Source organism: Phocoena phocoena, chromosome 2 (genome assembly GCF_963924675.1).
Source record: "Phocoena phocoena chromosome 2, mPhoPho1.1, whole genome shotgun sequence".
Classification (NCBI taxonomy): Eukaryota; Metazoa; Chordata; class Mammalia; order Artiodactyla; family Phocoenidae; genus Phocoena; species Phocoena phocoena.
In genome coordinates this window covers 61955789-61966569 of record NC_089220.1, presented here as the reverse complement: position 1 = coordinate 61966569, position 10781 = coordinate 61955789, and the positions used below count along the sequence as shown (strand labels likewise).

General features: G+C 36.8%; 1 pseudogene; it reads right to left on the bottom strand.

The window, feature by feature from the left end:
- Positions 1-445: 445 nt before the first annotated feature.
- On the bottom strand, positions 446-1073 carry LOC136118402 (phosphorylase b kinase regulatory subunit beta pseudogene; annotated as a pseudogene).
- Positions 1074-10781: the final 9708 nt, after the last annotated feature.

Genomic DNA, 10781 nt, shown 5'->3' with positions numbered 1-10781 from the left:
AGAAAGGGACAAAGAACTTGAACACAGATCAATAGAAATTATCCAATCTGAAAAGCAGAGGAAAAAAGATTTTTTAAAAAAGCAGAGCTTCAGTGACCTGTGAGACAATATCAAGTGATAAAAAAACATAAAGCACAGATTCATTCTCATGCTCTATTAGATCATTAAACAAGCACAGGTCAAGTTTCCATTTTAAAAGTATTCTATCATTCAGTGAAGACTATTATTGCTATTGGAATGATCATCAAATTTTTTACTCTTGAATAAAGATATTTCTTACCATTAGGTTGGTCATAGCATTCAAGAGGTCCAATAACTCTGCCAACAGTATGGCAAGCACCTCACCAGCATAATCAGTCCATTAATTTATGGATGCCTTGATTAAGCTTCAACAAAACAACACACTTCTGGACAAAGTGTCTCAACAGAGTTTCTTCTACCTGTCTCAGCTAACCAAACACAGGTCATTATTGCTTGGCTTGACTTCTTCCTCCAGCAGAATATTTATCAGAGCCTTTGTTAAATAGCTGTATGTTCCTCTTTTTTCCAGGGGATTGGAGAGAGTGTTGTAAAAGAAAACCATATCGTCTTTTTTTTCAACTTCCTTTACTTGAATCTCATATTTTTGAAATTAATGAAATGCTTCTTTTACTAGTTTGTCTAGATCTACTTTTTGTCTTGAAAGTGTGGCTGAAGATTTCTTTCGAGTACCATGGGTACAGCCATTAATACCTCCACGATGATCTCTCTGTTCTTTGGCTAGTTGCTCTTTTCCAATATGTCTTCAAGAAGGAGAAAGAAATTCCTCTCATACATGATCATGTCTGACAGATTGGTTGCTATGGTAAATGCCTCTTAGGTGCAATGATACCATTCAGTGTCTTTTGCAGGGTCTGCAATGCTTGGTCAGAGAACCCAGTTGAAGTTCTATTCAAAGACTCATTGATCTGATGCCTGCTTAGTCAACGTCTTCCATGCTGTTGAGGCTGCAAAACGTCCAACAGAAGTTGCTTAACTTCACTAGGCATGGGTTGAGTCTTGTTTAAACTGTGAACTTTATCATCATGGTGCATGTAGCAGTAGAAAATACCTCTCATACATTTTATAGCCAAGCTCATAGATCTTTCTTTTGTCACAATCAGTGTGACTACATGTAAGGGTTAAAGGCCCAAGCTTTAGAAGCATAGTGTAGGCTATACCAGATCTTGGTATTCTAGTCATCATTACACCTTTTAGTGAAAAAGAGACCCATTGTTGGACCTTGAAACAGCAGCAACGTTAACTTGACAATTCTGTAATAATGATTTGATTTATCCCACAGGGTTTAATTATCAGATCTTAGAATATTAATACTTTTAAGAGGTTCATAAACTGAGAGGAACCTTAAGAAATTGGATGAAGAGGACAGGACTGCATCAGGTAAACTTGCAATTGCAAATGATTGATTCTAATTATAAGCATCACAAGCCAAACTTAACACTTGGCCTGGACTTTCTCTGCTCCAGCGCTTTCCAGCTCACTTTGTCCATGAGCCCACAACCTTACCATGTGCTCAAGATGCTGCCTTGTCATTTGGCTCTTATTTATAGTTTCTATTTGTTCATTTATTACAAGCATATGTCCTTGAGCATAGCTGTAATAGTTGCTTTAAAATCCTTGCCTGCTAATTTCAACATCTGGGTCATCCTAGGGTTGGTATCCACTGATTATCTTTTGTGTATGAGTCTCATTTTCTTTTTTCTTCATAGTAATGTTGGATTTCATCCACTGTGAATGATTCATTGTAGAGGTTCCATAGGCTTCTAATGAGTTTTATTTTCCACTGTGGCCTCTTTCTAAGAAAAAAGCCATAAAGGTCTGAAACTCCTCCAATGATGTCCTCTTCATCCAAATGTTGACTCCCTTCTAGATTCTGCCTGCTTTTGTTACTCTCTGGGACTTTTAGGTAGTTGTTTTTATATTTTGTCTAGAATTTACAGTTATCTATTGAACATTCGGTTAAATAGAAGCTACGTTGCCATTACAAGAAGCAGAGCCCCATTATTTTTACTTTTGATCTATTTGTGACTTTATATAACTCTTTTTCTTGTAGACAGCATGTAGTTGGATCTTGCTTTTTTATCTAGACTGATGATTTCTGCCTTTTTTTGTGTGTGTGTGGTACACAGGCCTCTCACTGTTGTAGCCCCTCCCATTGAGGAGCACAGGCTCCGGACGCGCAGACTCAGCGGCCATGGCTCACGGGCCTAGTCGCTCTGCGGCATGTGAGGTCTTCCTGGACCGGGGCACAAACCCACGTCCCCAGCATCGGCAGGCGGACTCTCAACCACTGCGCCACCAGGGAAGCCCTGATTTCTGCCTTTTTATTGGGATGTTTAGACCATATCTAGCTGAAGTAATTTTTAATACGTTTGGTTTAATTTTACCATACTGCTATTAGTCTAATACTTGCTCTCTCTATTCTTTGTTCTTTTTCTCCCCTCTTTTTTCAGCCTTCTTTTGGTAGTTGAGTATGTTTTAGTATTTCATTTTAAAATCACAATTGTTTTATCTATTTTAATTCTTTAAAAAATGGTTTTCCTAGAGTTCATAACTTATAAATAAGTTATAATGCATCTTTAATTTACCAGTTTACTTTCAAATATTACAACACGTCATACATAGTGTAAAGAACTTACAGCAACATAATTCAATTTTTTCTTTATGTTATTTCTGCTATTGTCATACATTTTACTTCCATATATTGTAAACAGTGTATTATTTAAAATTTAAAACCAGGGAAATTATCTTGTATATATACTCATATGATTACCATTTCTGGAACTCTCTATTCTTTTGTGTAGGTCCTATTTTCCATCTAGTATTATTTTCCTTCAATGTGAAGAACTTCCTTTAACATTTTTTTGTAGTGTTAAGTCTGCTGGCAATGAGTCTGTCATTTTTTTATTGGTCTGAAAATGTTTTATTTTGCTTTCTTTTCTGAAGAATTTTTTGATATGGAATTATATGTTGATACTCTCTTTTTAAAACATTTTATTGAGTTACAATTGTCACTACAAAAAAACTGTACATATTTAATGTATTCCATTTAATGAAACAATTTCTTTCCTTTCAGCGTTTAAAAGATGTTATTCCATTGTCTTTTGCCTTGCATTAATTTTAATGAGAAGTCTCCTACTTGAGTGAGTTTATCTGATACATAGTCTTTTTTTTCCCTTTGTTTAAAAAAGGTGACCACAATTCCATCAGCACACCTAATAAGACTAATACCTCCTTAGTACATCTAATACTCAGACCATATTCAGATTTCCTCAATTGTCTCAACAATTATTTTTTCAGGTACTTGTCTTATCTAATCAGAAACCAAACCAGATCCACACATTGCCTTTAAGTAATATGTCCATAATGAACTGAACCAACCCCAAAGGAAACCAAATTAGTAATACGGAGAAAATATTTGAGAAGCTTGCTAAAATTACAAAAAAAAGAATTTAGAGATGAAAATGACAACCAAGAAGTAGTAGTAGTGGAAGACAGAGCAGAGAGAGCCTACATATGGATGGTGCACTTGGAATGGAGGCAATAAAGCTATAACAATGAAAAATAATTTTAATAAGCTAAATAAAGAACTGTATCTGCAGATGGAGAGGGTAAACTGAAAGTTAATGAAAATATACCAATACTCAAGCCAGGGATTCTTAACTTGACGTTCTCCATGGATGAGTTTCTGGTTGTTAATAAAATTTTTTAATTAGAGCAAAAAAATGTGTGATCATATTTAATCTACCACATCTTGACACTAAAAATTTTATTGGGATATATTAAGATCAGGGGTTCTTAATCCTTTTTGTAGGCCTTATATCCTTATAAGGATTTAATTAAAATTATTCATTCTCTCCCCAGGAAACTGTACATATATTTACTATTTACCAAATGCCATATGATTTTGTTACAACAGCACCCCACTTCCAGGTATCAATTTTTCTTTTAGTTAAATATCACTGTATAAGAACTGAACAAAATTTTTAAAGATTTATATGGAAACACAAAAGACCCTAAACAGCCAAAACAATCTTGAGAAAGAAGAATGGAGCTGGAGGAATCATGCTCCCTGATCTCAGACTATACTACAAAGCTACAGTAATTAAAACAGAATGGTACTGGCACAAAAACAGACACATAGATCAATGGAACAGGATAGAAAGTCCAGAAATAAACCCATGCACTTATGGTCAATTAAACTACAACAAAGGAGGCAAGAGTATACAATGGAGAAAAGACAGTCTCTTCAATAAGTGGTACTGGGAAAACTGGACAGCTACATGTAAACGAATGAAATTAGAACATTCTCTAACACCATATACAAAAATAAATTAAAAATGGATTAAAGACCTAAATAGTAAGACTGGATATTATAAAACTCCTAGAGGAAAACTTAGGCAAAACACTCTTTGACATAAATCATAGCAATATTTTCTTGGATCTGACTCCTAAAGTAATGCAAACAAAAGCAAAAATAAACAAATGGGACCTAATTAAACTTAAAAGCTTTTGCACAGCAAAGGAAACCATAAACAAAACAAAAAGACAACCTACAGAATGGGAGAAAATATTTGCAAACGATGTGACCTACCAGGGATTAATTTCCCAAAATATACAAACAGCTTATACATCTCAATATCAAAAAACCAAACAACCCAATCAAAAAATGGGCAGAAGACCTAAATAGACATTTCTCCAAGGAAGACATCCAGATGGCCAACAGGCACATGAAAAGATGCTCAACATTGTGAATTATTAGAGAAATGCAAACCAAAACTACAAGGAGGTATCACTTCATACCAACCAGAATGGCCATCATCAAAAAGTCTAGTCTACAAATAACAAATGCTGGAGAGGAGGTGGAGAAAAAGGAACCCTCTTACCCTGTTGGTGGGAATGTAAATTGGTGCAGCCACTATGGAGACAGTATGGAGGTTACTTAAAAAACTAAAAATAGAACTATCATATGACCCAGCAATCCCACTCCTGGGCATATATCCAGAAGAGACAAAAACTATAATTCAAAAGGATACATGCACCCCAGTATTCATAGCAGCACTATTTACAATAGCCAAGATATGGAAGCAACCCAAATGCCCATCAACATATGAATAAATAAAGAAGATGTTTTATATATATATATATATATATATATATATATATATATATATATATATGAATATTACTCAGCCATAAAAAAGAATGAAATAATGCCATTTGCAGCAACATGAATGGACCTAGAGATTATCATACTACCTGAAATAAGTCAGACAGAGAAAGAAAAATATCATATGATATCATTTATATGTGGAATCTAAAAAAATGATACAAAGGAACTTATTTACAAAACAGAAATAGACTCACAGAGGTAGAAAACAAACTTATAGTTACCAAAGGGTAAAGGAGGGGGAGGGATAAATTAGGGATTTGGAATTAAGAGATACACACTATTATATATGAAATAGATAAACAACAAGGACCTACTGTAGATCACAGGGAACAATATTTAATACCTTGTAATACCTATAATGGAAAAGAATCTGAAAAAGCATATATATATATATGTATATATATATACATATATATATTCCAGATTTATTGGAATGTAAAAAAAAATATTACTGTGTAATGAAATGCCCAAAACTTAGTTGATTAAAAAACAGCAATTAATTATTTATCATGATTTTGTGGGTTGACTGGGAAGTTCCTCGCTGGTGGCTGGCTGGACAAATCATCTCACTCTTACGTCAGACAGTTGGTTTAGATTGTTGGCTAGGGTACCTCAGTTTTCCTCTGTGGGGCCTCTCATCCTCTAATTCAGGGGTGGGCAAACTGTGACCCATGGGCTAAAGCCATTCCATAGCCTGTTTTTGTAAATACCACACTTATTGGAACACAGCCACACTCATCATATACATGTTATCTATGGATACTTTTACACTACAACGACAGAATTGAATAGTTACAACAGAGGCTAAATGGCCCACAAAGCCAAAAATATTTACTAAGGGGATCTTTACAGAAATCGTTTTTGGATTTCTGCTTTAGTTCAGTAATCTTTAGATCATGGGTTGCCATATGGGAGGAACCTTATCCATATCTGAACTAGATGCAGATAATGAAATATTGCACCTGATGCTATAGCTGTATCAAATTTTTGGAGGTCTTAGGAGGAGATAAGTGTCTTATGCATGGGAGAGGAATATCAATAATTATGTGACTAGAGGGTAAATATAGCCACAAATTCTTGGAAGCATCTTCCATCAAGAAGTGTAGTCTATTTCCCTACTCCTTCAATCTGGGTGTGTCTTATAATGACCAATAGAACATGATGGAAGTGATGCTCTGTGAGTTCTGGAGCCTAGGCCTTAAGAGGGAACCCAGCCATGAAAAGAATCCAGTCTAATCTAATGGGGGAATGAGAGGCCACATGGAGGAAAACTGAGACTCCACAACTGACAGCCAGGACCAACTGCCAGACACAGGAGTAACGTCACTGTGCATCTTTCAGTCCAGCTGCCCATCCAGATGAATGCAGTTGTACAACAGTGCCACATGAAACCAGCAGAGAAGCTGCCTAGCTCCCCTTGTAGAATCATGACAAATAATAACTGGTTGCATCTTTAAGCTACTATATTTAACCAATAATAATTGGTTGCATCTTTAAGCTAAATATAAAATATTTGCTAAATATAAAACACAAAAATTCTAGAAGTATCTAGATAGAATAATTAAGTTATCTTTAAAGAAATAAAAATCATGTTATTCCCAGATATAAAATATCAGTGATAGCTCCACAGTTTAGTGGAAAATAGTAAATGTTAAAATATAAAATGTAAAAAATTTTAAGAATGTATCTTAGAATCAATGAAATACAGCAAATCTGTGAAAAGCAGGATCCACTCAGCTCTGAGAATATAAGAAGTAAATGTTAAAGGACTTTGTCTCTGGGGTCTTGTAATTTGAATATCAGGATATTCTGGTTGTCTAAGAGAAACATACATACCGCTGTTAACTTAGGGACATAAAAGATAAAAAATAAAAATGTATTCTTTAAGGATGATGAACTACTTCAAAGCAGTATTGTGCATGCTGGCAAGATTTAAAGTTAAAGAAAATAAAAAAGGAAGTTTCATTGTGAATATATTCTTCCTACATGCTCTATACAGTATATAATATTCTAAAAGCTAGTGATATTTTTAAAAGATGGCAACGAAATCTAACAGTTCTAATGGTTTTAATATTTTGCTTTTCTTTTTGGACATTTAAGAATGTTTCTGTTTTCATTTTTTAAATGCCTCCAACACATCAAACAGATTATAAGTGATAAAGTAATAGTTAATATCAAGATTAATAAAGTTAAGAAAACTTGTTTTAGTCAATATAAAAGGTTTATTTGTAAACCCACTGAGTTTTTCTTAAAGGAACATTGTGTTAGAGACATATAATAAAAGCTTAATTAACCTGATGGTTTTGAGATAAACAATTAATTTTATTATCTTCCTACTTTAATAGTATTTTAATAAGGTAATTCTTGACAGTTTATTTTTAGACAGTCTCAAACACGGCGCCATATTTTTGTTTTGAGAAATTTTATATCATACTGGTACATAGCTCTGTGAGAACATTCCTTGTTTGAACCAGAAATATCGCCCATCAATTATTAATTCTTAGCCGGCAAAAGTATCAAAAACTGAAAACATTATACAGAACCATAAAGGTATTGTATCAGTCAAAATACATTATGCAGTGGCAACAAGCAACCCCCTTATCTCAGGGGCTTAAAACAGCATCCCCCTCATGATCAGCAGGGGGCTCTGCTCATTGCAATCACTCAGCGATTCAGGCTACGAGCAGGCATGACATAGCCCATCCCCATGCCAGAGGACAATTAAGTACTGGGCTGAGAAGTATCACAATTCATTTCAGCTCACATTTCACAGGCCAGAACTAGACACATGACCACACCAAACCAGAAAGGGGCCAGGATGGACATTCCTAACATATTTCAAGAAGTGTGGAAATATTTGATGAACAGCATTAACGAGTACAACAGACATTCTTTCCTGTAGGCTTGGGATAGAACTTCAACTTAAAAACACAGCTCTTATTTCATTCAGGCCCAGCTCTACTCCATCAGGGGCAGATGAATAGTAGAGACCGCGGAACCCCAACAGAGTTGCCTGGAAGAATGTAGCAAAAAGCAACTCAGATCTGTACATGGCAGACAAAACATTCAGTCACAAAGCTTACTCATCACTTTGACTCCTACTTTTCTCCTGGAATAAAAATGGGGATAAAACTTAAGGCTATAGAGGATGAGCTTTAAAGACTTTGGCCTGGATGTTAATTCACCAGATTGATTAACCAGAGACCTAGCTTTTCGATGGTAAGCAGACTCTGAAAGCTTAACCTAATGAATGCGTAAGACAAAGCAATGAGTTTCCTGGTGGTTCATTGTTTTATTTCATTGCCCTTATCCTTCTCACTTCCTTAAGTTTTTTATCCTTTGCTTCTGCCATCCTGCCTCCCCAGACTCCAGAGAATTTCCCCTTCTCCCAGATATACCAGCTAAAACTCTCATCCGTGAAGCCAGAAGGAAAGCAGGCTACAGGGGATGAGGGTGGTCTGTAGAGAGAGGTACCATGACCATTTACATGGGAGGGCAGTCAGGGCCAATAAAAGACTCCAGGTCCATTATTTGCCTGTATAGCACTTTTGTACAAATTGGAAAAAGACACTTACTTCCTCCTTCTTCCAGAATAGATGTAGCTTCATATTCAAGGTACAGAAAATTCTTGTGACTCTGCAATGGGAAAGAAAGGGTTCATAACAAGTCTATGAGTCAACTCTCTGTGTTCAAATAAGGTGGGATACAGTTAAGCACAGAGTTGTCTGAGTTCATTCTCAGTGGATTACTTAATCACTTTGAGCCTCAGTTTCCATATGTGTAAAATGGGAATAATAATATCTTGGTTTGGAAAGCTGCTGTGATGATAAAATGACATAATATGTGTGAAACTTCTTAACTTCATATCCTTCAGGCACCATGATAAGAATTCAATAAAATGTTAGTTTTTCCTTTCTTCCTTTCCCAGAGGAGAAGCCCTAATGCTAATGCTACAGCATCTGGACCCATTGTCTTTAGGAATGCAAGAGATCCTTAAGAGAGAGGAGACACCACTTAAATGACCTCCAAACCCATTCCTCCAGGCACTCTAAACCCCTTAAAGCGGTTGTTTTTCAGGGTCATCCTTGTGGGATCCATGACTCAACAAAATGTATCCAGGTGGTTTGCTATTGCCTGAAATATCTTTAACAAGAGATATCTGTTTTACCAGAAGCATGGTGAAGGTAGAAAGATGTAGAGATAGAACTACTCAATGTTGGAAACAATGCCAGACTAGTCTAATGACCTTGAGCAAGTCACTTATTCTTTTCTTTTATGTAGAGTAAAACCCACTCTTTTTGGCACACAGTTCTATAAGTTTTGACAAAGTATGTATAGTCATGTAACCACCAAGATGTGGTACAGTTTTGTTGTCTCAAAAACTCCCTTGTGCTGTGCTTCTGCAGTCAACCCTTGTCACCCCTGGCCTCTGGCAACAAAGGATCTGTTTTCTGTCCCAATAACTTTACCTTTTCCAGAATTCCATATAAATGGAATCATATAATATATAGCCTTATTTTTATTTTGTTTTGCGGTACGCGGGCCTCTCACTGCTGTGGCCCCTCCCACCGTGGAGCACAGGCTCCAGATGCGCAGGCTCTGCGGCCACGGCTCACTGGCCCAGCCGCTCCGCGGCATGTGGGATCTTCCCGGACCAGGGCACGAACCCGTGTCCCCTGCATCGGCAGGCGGACTCTCAACCACTGTGCCACCAGGGAAGCCCATATATAGCCTTTTGAGTGTGGCTTCATTTACTTAGCATAGTGTGTTTGAAATTTATCAATTTCGTTGCATGTATCAGTAGTTCCTTTCTATTGTTGAGGAGCAGTCCACTGTATGGATGCACCATGATTTGTTTATTCATTCACCAGTTGAAAAGCATGTTGTTCCATGTCTGGGGGCTTTTGTTTTTGTTTTTGCAATTAGGAATAAAGCTACTAAATGCATGCAAATAGATTTTTTGTGTATGAACATGTGTTCATTTCTCTTAGGTAAATTTCTAGGTGTGGGATTGCATGCTGAATCATGATAGGTTTATGTTTAACTCCATAAGAAATTGCCAAGTTGTTTTCCAGAGCACCTGTACCATCTTGGATTCCCACCATCAGCATGTGAGAGTTCCATTTGCTCTGTAACCTTGCCAGCAACTCTCCAAACCTCAGTTTCTAATCTTTGCAATGGGAAGAATAAATAAAAGAATATAGTGACAATAAAAGTGAAGAGTAGTGGGACTTCCCTGGTGGCACAGTGGTTAAGAATCCACCTGCCAATGCAGGGCACAAGGGTTCGAGCCCTAGTCCAGGAAGATTCCACATGCCACGGAGCAACTAAGCCTGTGCCCCACAACTACTGAGCTTGCGCTCTAGAGCCTGTGAGACACAACTACTGAGCCCGTGTGCCACTACTGAAGCCCGCACGCCTAGAGCCTGTGATCTGCAACAAGAGAAGCCACCACAGTGAGAAGCCCGCACACCGCAACAAACAGTAGCCCCTGCTCGCCACAACTAGAGAAAGCCCACGTGCAGCAATGAAGACCCAACGCAGCCAAAAATAAATAAATAAAATAAAT